The 21324-nt window shown below is 39.3% G+C and overlaps 1 non-coding gene and 1 pseudogene across 1 annotated transcript; both read left to right on the top strand.

Annotated features, from left to right (window-relative positions):
• The first annotated feature begins 7696 nt into the window (after window positions 1-7696).
• Window positions 7697-7803, top strand: LOC112436932 (small nucleolar RNA U13). Its single transcript, XR_003025600.1, has one exon. It is a non-coding gene; the product is annotated as a small nucleolar RNA U13 (small nucleolar RNA).
• An 8837-nt stretch (window positions 7804-16640) lies between these two features.
• Window positions 16641-17235, top strand: LOC100982471 (calmodulin-1-like; annotated as a pseudogene).
• The last annotated feature ends 4089 nt before the right edge of the window (window positions 17236-21324 follow it).

The following is a 21324-nucleotide window of genomic DNA, read 5'->3' as shown; positions in this document are numbered from 1 at the left end:
TTCTCCTACTCTGTGGGGAGTCTCTCCAATGGAGAGATGGGGTTTCACTGTGTTAGCCAGGCTGGTCTCGAACTCCTGACCTCGTAATCCACCCACCTTGGCCTCCCAAAGTGCTGGGATTACAGGTGTGAGCCACCGCACCCAGCCAGACCCACCATATCTTAAGAATATTCTTTTAGGGACAAGTTATTCGTTAATTTTGGGGAACCTAGCAAATAGCAATGGTTCTCACCTCAAGGCACAGCCTGATCCAGAATGTCAATGTCTTCAAGGCTTTATTAGTACAGAGAATATGTCATAGGATGAGGTTTTCTCTCACTTTATACATTAGTTAGCACATAAGTTGGTTGTATGCAAGAGAGACCTTATAGATCTTTAAAAGGATTTCTCATATAACAGTCCAATCTTTTATGTGGATCCTGATCTACAAAGTTATCTGAGACCCAGGCTTGTTGTCTTCCTGTTCTACTGCCCTTGGGGTGTTACCCTGTTTCACATGGTCCAAGGTGGTTCACCCTCATGTCCATATTCCAGCCATCAGGATGGGATGTTGGAAGGGCATGACCCTGTTCTGTAAGGGAAATTGTACATATCACTTCTGGTCACATGACATTGGCCAAATCTTAACTACATGGCCACACCTAGCTGCAAGGAAAAGGTAGTCTTTATTCTGTCAACATGTATCCAGTTAAAATTCAGTGGTTCCTTCTTGAAGAACGCTGAGAAAGAACATTGGGATACAAACAGCAATCTCTACTACATCATCTGTCAGGCTAGATTTTTATCACCTGACAGCTAAAATGACTGCCAGGAGTCCCAAGAACTGCAGTGTACCAACTTAGAAACCCCATTGGTATGCTTCTCTCTTTATATTAGTAATTTAGATAGTAACAACTTTTTTAAAAACCCAGTGGAAAGCGGCAATATTTTATGTATTCTCTGGCAGAAAATTCCCTGTGGGTTCTAGGACTCTGATCACTTGTAAGAGATAAAGTTGGGAAATGTTGAGGAAAACCAATAGGTAAGCAAATAACCTCAATAAAGGTTATAGTTCCTATTGTGGCAGATTCTACAGAGACTGCAGAGTTGCAAAGGTGGGAATGTTCAGAGTACAGCATGTATTTTGATGTAACCTGATCCTAGGATGGAAGGGGAAGCTTGGCATAAGAACAAGCTGGAAAAGTTGGTAGGCATCAGCTCTTGAAGGTCTTATATGCCGTCAAGGAGTTTGGACTTTTTGATTTTTTTTGCATACAATGTGAATTCATTGAGAATTTTAAAATAGGGATTTGACAAAATCGGATTTGTTTTATTGAGGCCCTTCTGGATGTACTGACAGTGCAAGATTGTGGCAGCAAGAAGAACATTTAAAGGGATGTGTTGTTGTAGTCCAGACAGTGACATAATGTGGTTCTCAACAGGGGGAGTAGTTATGGAATTGATGAGGAAGGAACAGATAAGTCAGTTAAATTATCTGGACCTAAAATTGTATGTTTGGAGATGAGGGAGCTGTAGGGAGTATGACTAAAGTGATTTCCCGTTTCTTGCTTGGATGTTGTGTTAGAGTACAGGCCAAACTTCCATATCAAAGAGGCCCTGGAATGTAAGGTAGAAACCGTTTTGTATACATTCAGTCCAGAAGTGAACAGCCAGGCATTGCAGACTAGTTCTGCCCCATGGGGTTGTTCACAGGCCCAGGTTCTTTTATCATTTATCCTCCCAACCCCCAGTGAGTTGTCTGTCCTCATGAGCAAAGCACATTCACCAGAATTGTATCTGTGTTTTCAGCCTGTGAAAAAGGGGAAAGAGGAAATGGAAGGCAAAAAATCTTTTCATTTTAAAGGACGTTTACATCACTTTTGCCATTTTTTTTATTGGGGAGAACTTAATCATATCACCATGCCCAGTTGCAAGATGAACTGGGAAATATTGTCACTAAATGGATGTGCCTTGCTAAAACTCACGGAGCTCTATTAATAAATAGTGTTAATAAATGAATATATTTTAATATAAACATGTTCGGTTTTCTGTATTCAGATTCAGGTGGTTCACAATGTCTGCAGGCATTATTGTTATCATGGTCATTTCAGATATCCCTACAATTATCCTTCCACAATAAATTCACAGCCAAAAGTTAAATTTCATATCATGCTGAATAATGATTTTTTAATAAACAAATGGGCCCCTGCATACCTTTAACACAGAGAGACACAAACTTGCCTCATATTTTTGCTATTAGGTCTAGTATTCCTAGGAGTGGCAGAAATTAAGCCTCCAAGGTGCCCAGGGTTCTCTCCCTTAATCCCTAAACTTTTTCCAATCCCCTTGCCTTCTCCTCTGGGAACTTACTGGCTTAGCCTTCTCACTTATCCCATATCCCAAAAGCTCTATTACTAAAAGGAAGGAGAATGGATGAGGGCACAATTAGCTTCTCCGTCACAGTTGACTAAATGGATGGTGCTGCTGTTTAATGGATTTGGGAACACGGGAGTCTTGATTTGGAGACATTAGTAGATGTATTTGGTGTCCCATATCACAGGCTTTTGGCCCACCTCTGATTTAAGCTACAGCTATGGCAGAAGGGAAAGGTTGATATAGATGGAGATGAATTTCTGGGTATGGCTTTGGACATCAGGTAGCTTATACCTCTAATGTTTTCTTTCTTTGAATTAGAATGCAAGAATTTCTGCTGAAAGGGGAGCCCCATGGGCAAGGGTGCTTGAAGAGAGGGTGAACCTACTAACTGGTAAGCTTCCTGAGATCAGGGGATAAGGTTTATTTCATCTTTATAGCCCTCATAACACTAATCAAAGAGCCTTGAACAGAGTTGAAAAAACATTTAAGATTGGAAGTGTTACTGTAAAATAGAACCGCTCATATTCTAGATCTTAACAATATAAGATATATATAATATAAATTTATGTTTTTACATAATCCTTTAGTGGCCTCAATTTCTGTATATTGTTCTTCATCATAAGTTGATTCTTAATTTTTTGTCAGTTAGAATCATGAATATTAGAGCCCAATTTTCTTTTTTTATTTATTAATTGAGACAGGGTCTCACTCTGTTGCCCAGGCTGGTGTCTAGTGGTGCTATCACAGCTCACTGAAGCCTCAACGTCCCTGGTAGAGCCCAGTTTTCTTATATAAACCCAAGGAACTTTAAATAATTTACCAAGGCTTGTACTGCTAGTTATTCATAAAACTGGAATTAGAACTGTGTTTCCTATCTCTTAAAGCACTTTCTAGTACACACTCTTGCCTGCTGAATAGCACTACCTCAAACAGGACTCAGAAAGTAAAATCACTATTGTTCTTTTTTTTTTTTTTTGTATTTTTTGTAGAGACAGGATTTTACCATGTTGCTCAGGCTGGTCTTGAACTCCTAAGCTCAAGGGATCAGCCTGCCTTGGCCTCCCAAAGTGCTGGGATTACAGGTGTGAGCCACCATACCTAGACTATTGCTCTGCTTGAGATTTATTTGGTCCTCCAGTCTAGTCCTGATGCACCTTAGGGCACGTGGTCTGGAATTTCTGACTCCTTACTCAGAACTCTGAATCAAGAGAGGGCCCAACTAAAAGTCATCTTAGAACAATGGAGAAAGAGTGTGAAAAATTGGCTTTAATTGAAAACAAAACCCAATCAAACCCTTCAGTGATGATAAGTTTTAAAGTATTAAAACACAGTATTATTTTTAGTATTATATTATGCTTATATTTTAGTATTCTATTTAGTATTTATATTTTTTTGTATTTTATTTTGACCATGTCAGTTCAGATAATCTCAATGAGAGCATTTAGCTAATTTAATAAATATTAAATTATTTTTATATTTAAATTCACAGTTATGATATAATTATATCAAGGTAATAATAAGATGTACCTTCCCAAATACTACCTATGTTCTGTGTATTCACTGAATAAGAATTGAATGAATGCTTAAGGAGCAATAAAATCATTTCTAAATCTAAACAATTTGCACAGTATTACAGTAAAAATTTAAAGATATCACATCATATTTATTTCAAAATGCAGTCTAAATTTTTCAAAAGCCTTTGTGCGTTTACTATCATGAGATATTTAATTATACCTGGAATCAACGTTAAAGTTACCATGCTGATAATAATGCTTGAGATCTCTGAAATACCAAGGACTCTTAATAGCTGTGTATCCAGTTCACAATGTTCTAAGAACTTAAGTCCTCTCTTTTTCTCATGTCAGCTCTGTTTGTTAATGTTAAAGAAGGGAGAAATGTTGGGAGGCCAAGGTGGGTGGATTGCCTGAGGTCAGGAGTTCGAGACCAGCCTGGGCAACACGATGAAACCCCGTCTCCACTAAAATACAAAAAATTAGCCGGGTGTGGTGGTGTGCGCCTGTAGTCCTTGCTACTCGGGAGGCTGAGACAGGAGAATTGCTTGAACCGGGGAGGAGGAGGTTGCAGTGAGCCAAGATCACGCCACTGCACTCCAGCCTGGGCGATAGAGTGAGACTCCATCTCCAAAAAAAAAAAAAAAAAAAGAAGGGAGAAATGACAGAAAACTAGAATCAGCCAACTCTACAACTTGTCAGGAAACCCAGAAGATTTGGAGAAAGGGGAGGCATACCCTAGTGTTTAAAATGAGATCTGTGGAGGTGGGGCTTTAACGGATTTCACATCTTTTTGATGAAGACATACTAATAATATGTCTAAAACAAGAATTCCTCTAAATATGTAAAGTCCTCAAATCTTACCATAAATAAAACATTTTATCAACATAGAAGGGTTCCATTTTGCCTTGAAAGTAAATATGACAAAATTAAGTTGAAGTCTTTGGAATAATAGCATGCTGGGGACACATTTTATGAGTGGTACCTTGAAATTTCTTCAGATTAGATATTAGACACCAGAATATGCCATTTTTAGGCTGAGCATGGTGGCTTATGCCTGTAATCCCAGCACTTTGGGAGGCCTAGGCAGGATTGCTTGAGGCCAGGCATTCACGATAAGCCTCAGCAACATAGTGAGACCCTGCCTCTATAAAATAAAAATTAAAAAAAAAAATTAGGTGTGGTTGTGCATGCCTGTTGTCCTAGCTACTTGGGAGGCTGAGGAGAGATGATCACTTGAGCCCATGAGTTTGAGGCTGCAATGAGCTATGATCATGCCATTGCATTCCCGCCTGAGTGACAGAGTGAGACCCTGTCTCTAAAATATATATATGTATATATATATATATTTATGAATATTTTTTAGTTATATGAGGGATAAGAAATATACCATATTCAGTTTTAACTCAGTTCTAGCATGTTCCAAGCATCTTGGTGGAGCTTTGTCTTGTTTAGCTTATTACAGAATCATTCATGCCTATACTTGAAACACCTATGATTCTGCAATTCTATTTTAAATGAATCACATATATGAATGTTTTAGGAAGGCGTACCTCACAAAAGTTAGGCTACAGAGCATTTTCTGTGCCTGAATCATTTTTGCAGTGGTATATGGAGTAATCTACTTATCTGCCCTTCTATTGAAGCCCACCTCATTAGCCATAATAATCTATTCAGCACTTAGTTGCTCACTCAGTTCTTGTGCTGTCTATCTTAATCAGGGTATCCTAGTATTAATATATTCAATATATATTTACAGTATCATTTTGTGTTTATAAAAACCTCAAAACAGCTGCCAGAGAATATTTTGAATTGCTTCTCTCAATTATGTAATATAATTTTCCTTATATAATTTCTATTATGAGCTATGATACTCCTTTTTGTTTTACAAACAAAAATTTGAGATTATTGTAAATTCACATGCAGTTGTAAGAAATAATACAGAGAGATCCTGTATATCCTTCACTTGTTTTTCCCATTGGTAACACTTTGCACGACTATAGTAAAATATCACAACCAAGAAAATGACATTGATACAAATCATTAAAATTCACATTTTATCACTTTTACATGCATGCGTTTGGTGTGTGTATATTTAAATCTATGAAGTTTATTAACATGTAGATTCATGAGAACATCAACACAGTCAAGATATAAAATAGTTCTATTACAAATATCCTTTGTGCCATGCTTTTTTTTTTAGACGGAGTTTTGCTCTTGTTGCCCAGGCTGGAGTGCAATGGGGCGATCTCGGCTCACCACAACCTCCACCTCCCAGGTTCAAGTGATTCTCCTGCCTCAGCCTCCCAAGTAGCTGGGATTACAGGCATGCTCCACCACGCCCAGCTAATTTTGTATTTTCAGTAGAGACAGAGTTTCTCCGTGTTGGTCAGGCTGGTCTCAAACTTCCGACCTCAGGTGATCCGCCTGCCTTGGCCTCCCAAAGTGCTGGGATTATAGGCGTGAGCCACTGTGCCCAGCCAGTGCCTTGCTTTTATAGCCACAGGCTTTTCCCTCCTCATCTCCCTAGTCAACCCCTAATCTGTAATTCATCTCTGTAATTTTGTCATTTTAAATTTGTTATATAGGGTGGGCATGGTGACTTATGCCTGTAATCCCAGTGCTTTGGAAGGTTGAGGTGGCAGGATCATGTGTGGTCAGGAGTTTCAAACCAGCCTGGGCAACATAGCAAGACCACATCTCTACAAAAAAAAATTTTTAATTAGCCAGGTGTGGTGGCTGTAATTCTAGCTACTCGGGAGGTTGAGACAGAAGGATCACTTGAGCCCAGGAGTTTGAGGTTACAGTGAGCTATGACTGTGCTGCTGCACTCCAGCCTGGGCGACAGAGCAAGACCCTATCTCAAAGAAAAAAAAAGTTATATAAATGGAATCATACTGTATTTAATCTTTTGAGATCATGTTTTCACTCAGCTTAATTCTCTTGAGATTTATCCAAGTTATCGTGTATATCAGTAGACATTCCAAATGGTACAGTAATGTCACACCGAAAATCTGCTCCCATAAAAGCAATGAGGACATTAGCAAAAGCTGTTGACATAAACTTATTAGAATTGTGGAAATTAACTAAAAGCTTGCCACATTCCAAGGAATGTTTACCTAAGAAAAACAGCTGAATCTCAGTAAGAACAGAAAGCCTATGGTGTTTTAACTTGCTCTAATCCTATACACCTCTCCCCAGCTCCATGGAAGCCTTGAAACTCAATAGCTTCACATTTATAGTAGTTGTGGAAAGTAGAGCTTAGCAGCCACTGGAGAGAAAAGAACAGATTTGAAGCCCAAAAAGGCTCATTCCCAGAGAATTAACCACGAGTTGACCTAACAGCTCACTGAAAATCTCCATAGTCAGGACTTCTTTTAATTTGACCTATTTCAGAGTACACTCTGTATACAGCTTGATGTACAGGGCATTTATTTTTTAAAAAACAATCAGTAGTTCAACAAAAGAAATTAGACTTAACCAAAATGAAACTTTTGTGCTTCAAATCATAACATCAACATACATAATGTGAGTGAAAAAAAAGTAAAAAAACAACTCACACACTGGGAGAAAATATTTGCAAATCATATATCTGATAAGGAACATGTGTCTAGAATATGTAAAGAACTGATACAATTCAACAATAAAAAGACAAATAACCCAACTGAAAAATTGAGAAAAGATTTGAACAGACATTGCTTCAAACAAGATAGACAAATGACCAACAAGCACATGAAAAGATACTCAACACATTAGGGAAATGCAAATGAAACCACAATGAAATACCACTTTACACCTACTTGGATGGCTATAATAAAAAGCAAAAGCAGATCCTTTTGTAGTTTATAAGCGTGCTGACTGGGGTTTCACGTGCATGTGTGAAATGTGCCTTCCCCAAGCCTTGTTACGACCTCATTGGAACATTACCCCTTTGACATGAAAATTCAAAAAAAGACAAAAGCAAGGATGGCAAGGATGTGGAAAAACTGAAATCCTCATACCTGCTGGTAGGAGTGTAAAATGGTACAATGGCTTTGGAAAACAGTTTTCTGTTCCTCAGAAAGTTAATAGAGATACCATATGACCCAGCAATTCCACTCCTAGATACATAACCAGGAGAACTGGAAACATAAGTACAGAAAAAACTGGTACACTAATGTTCATAGCAGCACTATTCATAACCGACAAAAAGGAGGAAAAACCCGAATGCTCATCAACTGACAAACAGATGAGCAAAAGGTCAATATCAGTGCAATGGAATCTTATTTATCCATAAAAAAATAGAGTTCTGACGCATGCTATAACAGAGATGACTCTTGAGCATATTAAGCTAAAGAAGCCAGAAACAGAAGGAAACATTGTATGATTCCATTCATATGAGAGATCCAGAATCAGCAAATCCATAGAGACAGAGAATAGATTAAGGGTTGCTGAGGTCTGGGGCGTGAACATATGGACAATAAGGTGGAAATGGGGAGTAATGCTAATAGATATGGTAATGCTAATAGATATGGAGATTCTTTTGGGAGTAATGACAGTGTTTTGGAATTACTGGTGATTTTTGCACAATTATCTAAGTAGTGTTTGTATTGTCAGTGTTCTAAAAACAACTGAACTGTAAACTTTAAAAAGATGAACTTTATGGTATGTGAATTATATCTCAATAAAGCTTTTATTCTTAAAAAAAAGTTCATTTCCTTTTTATTGCCAGAGTATTCCATGGTATGTATATAACACAGTTTGTTTAATCATTCATCCACTGAAGGACATTTGGTTTTATTTGCTTGTTTCCAGTTTTTGGCTATTATGAGTAAAGCTGAAATAAAACAATACTTTTTTTTTTTTGTCGCCCAGGCTGGAGTGCAGTGACGCAATCTCGGCTCACTGCAACCTCTGCCTCCTGGGTTAAAGCAATTGCCCCGCCTCAGCCCCCCGAGTAGCTGGGACTACAGTCATGTGCCACCACGCTCGACTAATTTTTGTATTTTTAGTAGAGACGGGGTTTCACCATGTTGGCCAGGCTGGTCTCGGACTCTTGACCTCAGTTGATCCACTTGCCTTGGCCTCCCAGCCTCCCAAAGTGTTGGGATTATAGGTGTGAGCCACCGCGCCTGGCCCAAAACAATACTGTTTTAAAACACACAAATAACTCTTATTTTAATGTTGAATCCTCCTAATTCAAGAATTCTGGGAATTTACGTGTTAAACCCTTCTAGTAAAAAATGATCATGCTTCAGTTAGCAGTTTCTTCCCTTAAATTATTTTTACTAATAAAGACTGTAAGACTCCATTCTTTTTTTCCTTCACTTTACTAGAGCTCATATAGCCTTAAAGGCAAGATTTATGATATGACCAGGTGCTTCTCCATGTCCCATACTGGAGCAACCCTTCTCTGCTTGTCCAGTATCAGAGAACAATGCTTTCTCTACCAAAGGGCCTTAAACATGCTGAGATTATTCCATTTATCTTTTTTTTTTAAAACTGTTTATTATCGGTCTTCTCCATTAGATTGTTCACTCCATCACGGGAGGGACCACGTCTATTTCACCAGTTCCTAGCATAGTGCCAGGCATGGAGTCAGTCAGTGGTCATGAAAGAAATAAATGAATGTATTTGGTTCTTGTTTGAATTCATATGACAAACACTTGCATCTGTAGCTCTTGTCATTTAGTGAGTTCTCCAGCTTTCAGGGAGAGCTGTTATTACACCATTGTTGTTCTGGTTGTTATAGCAACCCACTGGCCTCTAAAACTACAAGTTAATTCTGATGCGCTCATTTTCCCAGACAATGAAACAATACTTTCAATTATGAAATAATGTTATTATAAATCATGTTTCTCACACTATAGAGGGACACTGAGAGGTTTTCTTATCTTTTATGAAGATAGCAGACAGTCAGCAAAGCAACAAATCTATTTGAACCAATAAATGCTAGGAAACAAAACCAAAGCAGTAAGACACACAAATTCACTCCCAACTCTTTTTTATTTCTTTCAAATTCTCTAACCTTTCCACAAGCATCTGTAAATTTGACTGGGTTTGTCTGTCCAAGTTGTTAGGGAAGTTTTGAAAGGTGATTGTTGCAAAACAAAGAACTCTGAAGAGCTCTGTTACAGTCTAAGTATTTCCTCTATTTTTCCTCATTGCTGGTTGCTTAAATTTCATGTCAAATTAGCAAATGATAATAGTACAAAAATTGAGAGTTCTACAGAAAAGGTCCAGTATAAGGTACTTTCCCAACTTTTCCCACCTCCCATCCCCTCACATTGTAGGTACAGAAACCGAGAAGAGTTTTATCCAACTGGATTAGTCATTCTAAGGGTTACTTCTATATTACACTGCATTTTCTCTTCTGTAGGTTTTGGTCACAAGCACTACTAAAAGTCACATTCCTGGCCAGGCGTGGTGGATCACACCTGTAATCCCAACACTTTGGGAGGCTGAGGCAGGTGGATCACGAGGTCAGGAGTTCAAGACCAGCCTGGCCAAGATGGTGAAACCCTGTCTCTATTAAAAATACAAAAATTAGCCAGGCATGGTGGCAGGTGCCTGTAATCCCAGCTACTTAGTAGGCTGAGGCAGAAAAGTGCTTGAACCCGGGAGGTGGAAGTTGCAGTGAGCCGAGATCATGCCACTCCATTCCAGCCTGAGTGACAGGGCGAGACTCCGTCTCAAAAAAAAAAAAAAAAAAAAGAGTCATGTTCCATGGCCTGTCTTGGAATATGCCAGCTCCAAGATATATCCTATAATAAATATTTCACTACACCTTCCCCTATGCAGTTCTGAATGCTTTTCTCATAAACAGGGTTGTGATACCAACCAGTTAACAGTCCCATAACCTCATGGTTATGGCTTTGACATTACAATGGCTTTGACTTTATAAAAGCAGTATCTACTTCAATACATTCAGCCATCTTCACAAATATACAGTGGGGATACTGTCAAGAGAACAATAAGGAAGGGCATTATAGAGTGCAGTGTCAATACTGCAGATTTTCAGATGGGCATGGTGGTGTGCATCCATAATTCCAGCTACTCAAGGGGCTGAGGTGGGAGGATCATGTGAGCCCAGAAGTTCAAGTCCAGTCTGGGCAACATAGCGAGACCCTGTCTCTAAAAATAAGATTGAAGATTTTGGTGTCATAACTCCTGCTGTATTTTGATTTAAGTATTTGTAAGAACTTCATTTTAATCTTATAACAGTCTCCAAGCTTATTTATGTATGTATGTATTTTTGCTTATTGTGAACCTGTCTTTGGACTTTTCTATTCTTTTAAATAAACACTGAATAATATACAACCCTAAGTCATATATCAAACCTTTGAGACAGTTAAACCTAGATATCTGCCTACTGTTAAAAATTGAAAATGAAAAAAATATTGATGATGACCGAATGAAATAGAAGATTTGCCAGGGGAGAATCAGGTGTCCAGCCACACAGGTCTGGTAACAATTTCTTGGTAGAGTGACCATGTTCCAGGTTTATTTCTCTGCTTTAGAAGTTTAGATATTCAGGTATTGCTACCCTTGATGTGATGGGGTTTGGGTACGGAATCAGGTTAACCTGTTGTGGGAAGTCAGGGACCCAGAATGGAGGGACAGGCTGAAGCCATGGCAGAAGAACATAAATTGTGAAGATTTCATGGACATTTATTAGTTCCCCAAATTAATACTTTTATAATTTCTTATGCCTGTCTTTACTGCAATATCTGAACATAAATTGTGAAGATTTCATGGACATTTATCACTTCCCTAATCAATACTCTTATGATTTCCTATGCCTGTCTTTACTTTAATCTCTTAATCCTGTCATTTTTGTAAGCTGAGGATGTATGTCGCCTCAGGACCCTGTGATGATTGCGTTAACTGCACAAATTGTTTGTAAAGCATGTGTGTTTAAACAATATGAAATCTGGGCACCTTGAAAAAAGAACAGGATAACAGTGATGTTCAGGGAACAAGGGAGATAACCATTAGGTCTGACGGCCTGAGAGCTGGGTGGAACAGAGCCATATTTCTCTTCTTACGAAAGCGAATAGGAGAAATATCGCTGAATTCTTTTTCTCAGCAAGGAACAGCCCTGAGAAAGAGAATGCATTCCCAGGAGTAGGTCTCTAAAACGGCCACTCTAGGAGTGTCTGTCTTATACCGTTGCAGATAAGGGATGAAATAAGCCCCGGTCTCCCGTAGCACTCCCAGGCCTATTAGGATGAGGAAATTCCTGCCTAGTAAATTTCAGTCAGACCGGTTGTCTGCTCTCAAACCCTGTCTCCTGGTAAGAAGTTATGAATGACAACGCATTCTCGAAACTTCATTAGCAATTTTAATTTTGCCCTGGTCCTGTGATCTCGCTCTGCCCCCATTTGCCTTGTGATATTTTATTGCCTTGTGAAGCATGTGGTCTCTGTGACCCATACCCTATTCATATACTCCCTCCCCTTTGAAAATCACTAATAAAAACTTGCTGGTTTTGTGGCTTGAGGGGCATCACGGAACCTGCTGACATGTGATGTCTCCCCCGGACACCCAGCTTTAAAATTTCTCTCTTTTGTACTCTTTCCCTTTATTTCTCAATCTGGCCAACACTTAGGGAAAACAGAAAATAACTTACATTGAATTATCAGGGGTTGGTTCCCCCGATATTAACCGAATCAATAAGAATCAAATATACAAAAATATGATACTGATATATTAATTTACAATTATAAAATATAACTTTCATATCAATTAGCTAGATACTGGTGATCCCTGATTAGCACATATTCTTGTGGCCTAATTTTCATGAGAGATGAATTACTGTCAGAAGCTTGCTTGGTGGACATGGACATAGAATTCACAGAGCAATTTGGATGATCTTAATGACCATTGTCAAGGTGGTGTGAGAAGCAGGTTCATTTGACTTCACTGTAGGGGGAGACCCAAATGGACAGTTTTTCTGGACAGAGCCAGATCTAAAGGTCCATAATTGCATGGCCAAGTCTTTCCTAGGCTTCTGTGCTGGAGCTCCTCCTACCCTCCTCTGGTTGCTACATACTTTCTTGTACCCTTTTTTTCTTTGCATTATTTCTGTGGTTATATCATTTCTTCAATCAGATTAATATAAAGTGGAACCCATTTTTCCTTTTCAAGATTACATATCTCAGCTAGGCACAGTGGCTCATGCCTGCAATCCCAGCATTTTAGGAGCCCAAGGCAGGAGGATCACATGAGGGTAGGAGTGCAAGACCAGCCTAGGCAATACAGCAAGACCCCATGTCTATAACAAAACTTAAAATTAGCCAGGCATGGTGGTGCATGCCTGTAGTCCCAACTAGTCTGGAGGCTGAGGTGGAAGGATCTCTTGATCCCAGGAGGTAGAGATTACACTGAGCTATGATTCCATCACTGCATTCCAGTTTGGGCAACAGAGCAAGACCCTGTCTCTAGAAGAAAAAAAAAAGATTACATATCTGCTCTGATTTGTATTTATTTTCTTTGGAAATGAATTTTTTAAAGGCTGTCATACATATTCCAATGTTTAATTTTGTGTGTATTTGGTGGTGATCTGCATGTGCCTCTGGCCTCCATGTACTACTGTGTCTTTATTTATTTATTTATTTTGAGACAGAGTTTCACTCTTGTTGCCCAGGCTGGTGTGCAGTGGCATGATCTCAGCTCACCGCAACGTCTGTCTCCTGGGTTCAAGTGATTCTCCTGCCTGAGCCTCCCGAGTAGCTGGGATTATAGGCATGCACCACCATGCCCAGCTAATTTTGTATTTTTAGTAGAGACAGGTTTTCTCCATGTTGGTCAGGCTGATCTCGAACTCCCGACCTCAGGTGATCCTCTCACCTCGGCCTCCCAAAGTGCTGGGATTATAGGTGTGAGCCACCACGCCCAGCCCTACTGTGGTGGGCTGTCAGCATATCATTAACTATGTATCACTGGTGTAGACGTCTAAGTATTGTTCATTTTTATGAAATGACAATGTGCAGAGAGCACAGGAAAAGACATTTATGATGTGTTTATGATGAATTTCATAGATTTGAGGATGATCAACTATGTTATTTTTATTATAAATGTAATGAAATATTGAACATAATTTCTACTATAATATCATATATTACTTTCCAAATTTCATTTTGCTCAGTATTTCTCAAAGGCTCTTAAGTTTCAGATGAGGATATTTTATTTAAAAAAAGAACTCAAGGAAAACAGATATGTGAGGCATTGCACCAAGTGGAACAATTCAGTAATGGATTCTGTCCTATACGTCTCATGCTTGGAACATGTAATTATTGAATGATTAACTAATATGCTCAGTTCTATATTAAATGGAAATCCTAAAACACACTGTTGGTAGAAAAGTGTAAACCAAAAATTATTATTTTTGTAGAAATGCAGTAATTGTGCAAATCTCAGCAAAATATATTTTCAGAGATCTTAGTTTCATTAAAATAATGTAAGATAGCACATAATACAATGTTTAGCATAAACTAGATGATCAAAAAATGTTACTGTCTCCTAATATTACAAAGAAAATGTCCAACATATAAAGTATCAGTCATACCAAGCACCAAGAAAGTCACAACTTGAATGAGAAAAAGGCAATCAACTGATACCAATACAGATGAATCAGGTATTGGAATTATTTGGCAAGCACTTCAAAACAGGCTTCATAAAAATGCTTTAATAGCCTATTAAAAATTCTCTAAAAACGATGGGAAAAAAAGCGAAAAATCTCAGCAAATAAATTGAAGTAATAAAAAAGAACTAAGTGGAACCTATAACGCTGAAAAATAGAGCTGGGTGTGGTGGCATGCACCTGTGTCTTAGCTATTCAGGAGGCTGATGCAGGAGGATCATTTTAACCCAGGAGTTTGAAGCTGTAGTGTACTATAATCATGCCTGTGAATAGCCACTACACTCCAGCCTGGGCAACATAGTGAGACCTCATTTCTAAAACAAAACCAAAACCAAAAGATACACTAACAGAAATAAAACAGCAATAGTAGAATGGACAAAACAGAGGATAGCATCAGAGTCTTTCAGGACAATCAGTGGAATTCACTCAAATTGAACAACAGAGGGAAAAACAGAGGAAAAAATGAACAGAGGCTCATAGACTTGTAGGATAATAACAAAATAGCCAACATTTGCATCACCAAAGTTCCATGAGAGTGGTGGTGGAAGAGAGTGAAACTGAAGGAGTACTTGAAAAAATAATTGCTGAAACTTCCCAAATTTGTTGAAAAACAGAAAACTACAGATTCAAGAATCTGAGCAAATCCCAACAGGTTAAGCCCAAAGAAATCCATTCCAAGACACATCAAAATTAACTTCTTCGCCAGGCGCAATGGCTCATGCCTGTAATCCCAACACTTTGGGAGGCCAAGGCGGGCAGATCACGAGGTCAGGAGATCAAGACCATCCTGGCTAACACAGTGAAACCCTGTCTCTACTAAAAATACAAAAAATTAGCCGGGCATGGTGGCGGGCGCCTGTAGTCCCAGCTACTCGGGAGGCTGAGGCAGAAGAATGGCATGAACCCAGGAGGCGGAGCTTGCAGTGGAGCCAAGATCCCGCCACCACACTCCAGCCTTGGCGACAGAGCAAGACTCCATCTCAAAAAAAAAAAAAAATTACTTCTTAAAAACTAAGTGCAAATTTAATCAGTTAAACTTCTTAAAGAAAAGATCTTAAAAACCAAAGAAAAATGACACATTATCTGTAGGGTAATATCTATTTGAATGACAATTTCTCATCTGAAACCATGGAGACCAGAAGGAAGTGGCCCAGCAATTTTTTTTTTTAAACAAAGTGGGTCTTACTCTGTCACCCAGGCTGGAGTGAAGTGGCTCAATCATGCCTCACTGCAGCCTCCAACTTCTGGGCTCAAGTGATCCTCCCACCTCAGCTTCCTAAGTAGCTGGGACTACAGGTGAGCATCACCATGCCCAACTAAGTTTCCCTCTCCCCCTCCCTGAGACGGGATCTTGCTATGTTGCACAGGCTGGCCTCAAACTCCTGGCCTTAAATGATTTTCCCACCTTGGACTGTGGAGTCACTGGGATTACAGGCCTGAGCCACCTCGTCCAGCTGGTACAGCATTTTTTAATTGCTAAAAGAAAATAACTTTCTACTGAAAAGTTCACATTTACCAAAATTATTCTCTAGGAATGAATTCTCAGATGAATGAAAAATAAAAGAATTTGTTGCTTGCAGACTTATCCTTAAAGATTGGCTACAGAAAGTTCTTTAAATAGAAAATAAATGATCAAATATCTCAGAGGATTAGGAAGGAAAAAGGAACAACAGAAAGAGCAGAAATACAAACATATACAAAAGCATGTTTTATAAATCATACAATGGTATGTTTCATAAACCATGAATTTTATAAATCATATTTGATTACTGAAACAAAAATTATAGGCCAGGCACGGTGGCTCATGCCTATAATCCCAGCACTTTGGGAGGCTGAGGCAGGTGGATTACCTGAGGTCAGGGTTCGAGACCAACTTGATCAACCTGGTGAAACCCCATCTCTACTAAAAAAATACAAAATTAGCCTGGCATGATGGCACATGCCTGTAATCCCAGCTACTTGGGGAGGCTGAAGCAGGAGAATTGCTTGAACCTGAGAGGCAGAGATTGCAGTGAGCTGAGACTGCACCACTGCACTCCAGCCTGTGCAACAAGAGCAAAACTCCGACTCAAAAAAAATAATGTGTAGGAATTAGTCTGAGTGGAGCGAGCGAGCGAGCTGAGTGGCTGCGTGGTCACATCTCAGAAACCGGTAGCACTTGCAGCATGGCTGACCAACTGACTGAAAGGCAGATTGCAGAATTCAAAGAAACTTTTTCACTATTTAACAAAGATGGTGATGGAACTATAACAACAAGGAATCAGGAACTGTAATGAGGTCTCTTGGGCAGAATCCCACAGAAGCAGAGTTACAGGACATGATTAATGAAGTAGATGCTGATGGTAATGGCACAGTTGACTTCCCTGAATTTCTAACAATGATGGCAAGAAAAATGAAAGACACAGACAGTGAAGAAGAAATTAGAGATGCATTCTGTGTGTTTGATAAGGATGGCAATGGCTATATTAGTGCAACAGAACTTCACCATGTGATGACAAACCTTGGAGAGAATTTAACAGATGACGAGGTTGATGAAATGATCAGGTAACTAGATATTGATGGTGATGGTCAAATGATCTATGAAGAGTTAGTACAAATGATGACAGCAAAGTGAACAACTTGTACAGAATGTGTTAAATTTCTTGTACAAAATTGTTTATTTGCCTTTTCTTTGTTTGTAACTTATCTGTAAAAGGTTTCTCCCTACTGTCTAAAAAATATGCATGTGGTGGGGCTCGGTGGCTCACGCCTGTAATCCCAGCACTTTGGGAGGCTGAGGTGGGCGGATCACAAGGTCAGGAGTTCGAGACCAGCCTGGCCAATATGGTGAAAGCCCATCTCTACTAAAAATACAAAAACTAGCCAGGCATGGTAGTGGGCACCTGTAGTCCCAGCTACTCGGGAGGCTGAGACAGGAGAATCGCTTGAACCCAGGAGGCGGAGGTTGCAGTGAGCCGAGATCACACCACTGCACTCCAGCCTAGGAAACAGAGCAAGACTCCATCTCAAAAAAAAATTTTAAAATAGATAAATAAATAAATAAAAGCAAAAAAAAAAAAACCTACTAGAGTAGAGATGACAGAGAGAGATAATACATGTTAATGAAAAATTCAATTGACAAGGAAAACATAATGATCTCAAATGTGTATAAACCAAAAAACAGCCTTAAAATACATGAAGCAAAACTGATAGACTTAAAAGGAAAAACAGACAACTCCACAATTATTATTGGAAAATGCAACATGATCTTTCAGCAAGTGACAAAGCTACTAGACAGTAAATTAGCGAGAATATAGAAGATCTGACTAATATAATCAACCAATCATGGAGTGACACATCACTCCACCCAATAAGCAGAGTACACTTTTTTTTCAATTGTTCATGGAAGATTCATCAAGATGGACCATGTCCTGAGCCATAAAACAACTTCAACAAATGCAAAATAAATGAAAGTATACGTAGCATGTTTTCTGACAATATTGGAATCAAACAGGTAATCAATAACAAAGACAACAGGAAACTCTCTAAACACACAGAAATTGAACAACATAAATTTTAAATCATTGCTGGGACAAAGAGGAAAATCTCAAGTTAAAAATGAAACTTAAGGAATATGAAAATACAACATAACAAAACATGTTGGATACAGCTGAAGGATTTTTGAGAGCAAAACTGTAGCACTAAATGTTTAAATTAAACATGAGAAAAGGACTCAAGTCAATCTAAGCTCCTACCATAAGGCACTAGAGAAAGCAGAGGAAAATAAACCCAAAGCAATCAAGAAGGAGGTCAGGCTTGGTGGCTCACACCTATTATCCCAGCACTTAGGAAAGCCAAGGCAGGGAGGATCACTTGAGCCAGGACTTCAAGACCAGCTTGGGCAGCATAGCGAGACCTCATTTCTACAAAACATTTTAAAAATTAGGCATGGTGGTGTGTCCTGTAGTCCCAGCTACTCTGAGATAGGAGAACTGCTTGAGCCCAGGAGTTCAAGACTGCAGTGAGCTATGATCGCACCACTGCACTCCAGCCTGGGTGACACAGTGAGAGTCTCTCTTTCTTAAAAAAAAGGAAGGAAATAATATAGAGATCAGAACAATAATTAATAAAATTAGAAATAAGAAATAGCAGAGGAGAAAAATTTAATGAAATAAAAGACTATTTCTTTCTTTTTTTTCTTTTCTTTTTTTTTTTTTTGAGACGGAGTCTCACTCTGTCGCCCAGACTGGAATGGAGTGGCATGATCTTGGCTCACTGCAAGCTCCGCTTCCCAGGGTCACACCATTCTCCTGCCTCAGCCTCCCGAGTAGCTGGGACTACAGGCGCCCGCCACCATGCCTGGCTAATTTTTTGTATTTTTAGTAGAGACGGGGTTTCACCGTGTTAGCCAGGATGGTCTTGATCTCCTGACCTCGTGATCTGCCTGCCTCGGCCTCCCAAAGTGCTGGGATTACAGGCGTGAGCCACCGCACCCGGCCTGTTTCTTTTTTAAATCAATAAAATGTATAAACTTCTTTCAAGAATCACAAAAATTAAGAGAAAACAGATATCACCAATATGAGGAATAAAACAGGGGATGTCACTTCATATCCTGTAGCCACTAAGATAATAAGAAAATATTACACAAAGTTTTATACTCTAAAACAGTTTTTTACTGAAAACTTAGAAGTAATGAAGCCTTTTGAGGAACCACAAACTACCAAACACAACCAAGATGAAATAGATAATTTAGGTAGCCCTATATTCACCATTAAAGAAACTGAATTTATTTTTAAAAATCTCCTAAAAAATCCCAGGCCCAGATGGTTTCACTGCAGAATTCTACAAAACATTTAAAGAGATAACAATGCATTTTCACAATCTTTTCCAGAAAGAAAGAACAGTCCCCAACTCACTGTGAGGCTAGTATCACCCGAATATCAAAACCAGTATAAAAAAATAAAAACAACAACAAAAAAACAAAAAACTACATACCAATAGCTTTCATGAACATAGATTCAAAGGTCCTCCACAAAATATTAGCAAACTGAATAAAATAACAAAACATTATGCACTGTGACTATCTTAATTCAGGCTGCTGTACAAGAATATCAAATGTTGGGTGGCATAAAGAACAAACATTTATTTCTCATAGTTCTGGAGGTTGGGAAATTCAAGATCAAAGTGTTAGAAGTTCCAGTGTCTGGGGAGGGCACTCTTCTGGGTTTACAGATCACCCTCTTCTCACTGTATCCTCTCATGGCTGAAAGAGATATAAACTCTCTCATGTTTTGTCTTATAAGGGCACTATTCCCATTCATGAGGGCTCCACCCTCATGACTTCCCAAAGGTCCTACCTCCTAACACCGGGGAGTTAGAGTTTCAGCATATAAATTTTGAGGGAACACAAACATGAAGTTCATAGACTTGACCAATAGGGATTTATTCCAGGCATCCAAGGCTAGTTCAACATTTGAGAAATCTATGTAATCCACCAGATCAACAAGCTAAAAAGTCATATGATCATATCAATTGACACAGATAAAGCATGTAACAAATTCCAACACACATTCATGGTTTTTAAAAAAGGGCGGGGTGCTGGCCGGGTGCAGTGGCTCACGCCTGTAATCCCAGAACTTTGGGAGGCCAAGGCGGGTGGATCACTTGAGGTCAGGAGTTTGAGACCAGCCTGGCCAACATGGTGAAACCCCATCTCTACTAAAAATACAAAAATTAGCTGGGTGTGGTGGTGTACGCCTGTAGTCCCAGCTACTCAGGAGGTTGAGGCAGAAGAATCGCTTGAACCCAGGAGGCAGAGGTTGCAGTCAGCCGAGATCACACCACTGCACTCCAGCCTGGGAAACAGAGCAAGACTTCGTCAAAAAAAAAAAAAAAGAAAGAAAGAAAGAAAGAAAAGGGTGTGGTGGGGGGTGGTCATGGTGGCTCATGCCTGCAGTGGCCCAATCTCGGCTCTCTGCAGCCTCTGACTGCCAGGTTTCAGCAATTCTCCTGCCTCGGCCTCCCGAGTAGCTGGGATTACAGGCACGTGCCACCACACCCAGCTAATTTTTTTATTTTTAGTAGAGATGGGGTTTCACCATGTTGGCCAGGCTGGTCTCAAACTCCTGACCTCATGATCTGCCCACCTTGGCCTCTCAAAGTGCTGGGATTACAGGCGTGAGCCACTGAGTCCAGCCTCCTATATCTTTATTTTCTTATTTCTTCTTTTTTTTTTAGACAGGTTCTCAATCTGTCAGCCAGGCCGGAGTGCAGTAGCACAATCACAGCTCACTGCAGCCTCAAACCCCTGGGCTCAAGTGATCCTCTGACCTCAGCCTCCCAAGTAGCTGGGACTACAGGTAAACACCACCATGTTCTGCTAATTTTTTTTTTTTTTTTTTGGTAGAAATGGGGGTGTTGCTATGTTGCCCAGGCTGGACTTGAACTCCTGGCCTCAAGTGATCCTCCTGCTTTGGCCTCCCAAATTACTGGGATTGCAGTTGTGAGCCCAGTCTGTACCCTATTGCTTCCTATGTTATTTGAGAGACAAATGTAGAAAACAGTAATTATAAAGTATGCTAATGGGTACACAATGTATAAAAGATGCAATTTGTGACAATAACAAAGCTGATAGGAATAGATTTTGTGTATGCTACTAAAACTTAGTTGATACCAACGCAAACTGTATTTTTATATATTTAGGGTGTTTTTTGTAATCACCAGGGTACTCACAAAAAAATAATTAAAATATATACAGAAAAGACACTGAGGAAGGAATCAGAATGGTACACTTTAAAAAACACGAAAGACACAAACACAAAAGACAGTATTTGGGGAGCAAAAAGTATATGAAAC

The sequence above is a fragment of the Pan paniscus genome, chromosome 14, assembly GCF_029289425.2.
Source record: "Pan paniscus chromosome 14, NHGRI_mPanPan1-v2.0_pri, whole genome shotgun sequence".
NCBI classification, from domain to species: Eukaryota; Metazoa; Chordata; class Mammalia; order Primates; family Hominidae; genus Pan; species Pan paniscus.
Note: the sequence above shows the minus strand (reverse complement) of the source record. Positions and strands in the feature narration are given on the sequence as shown.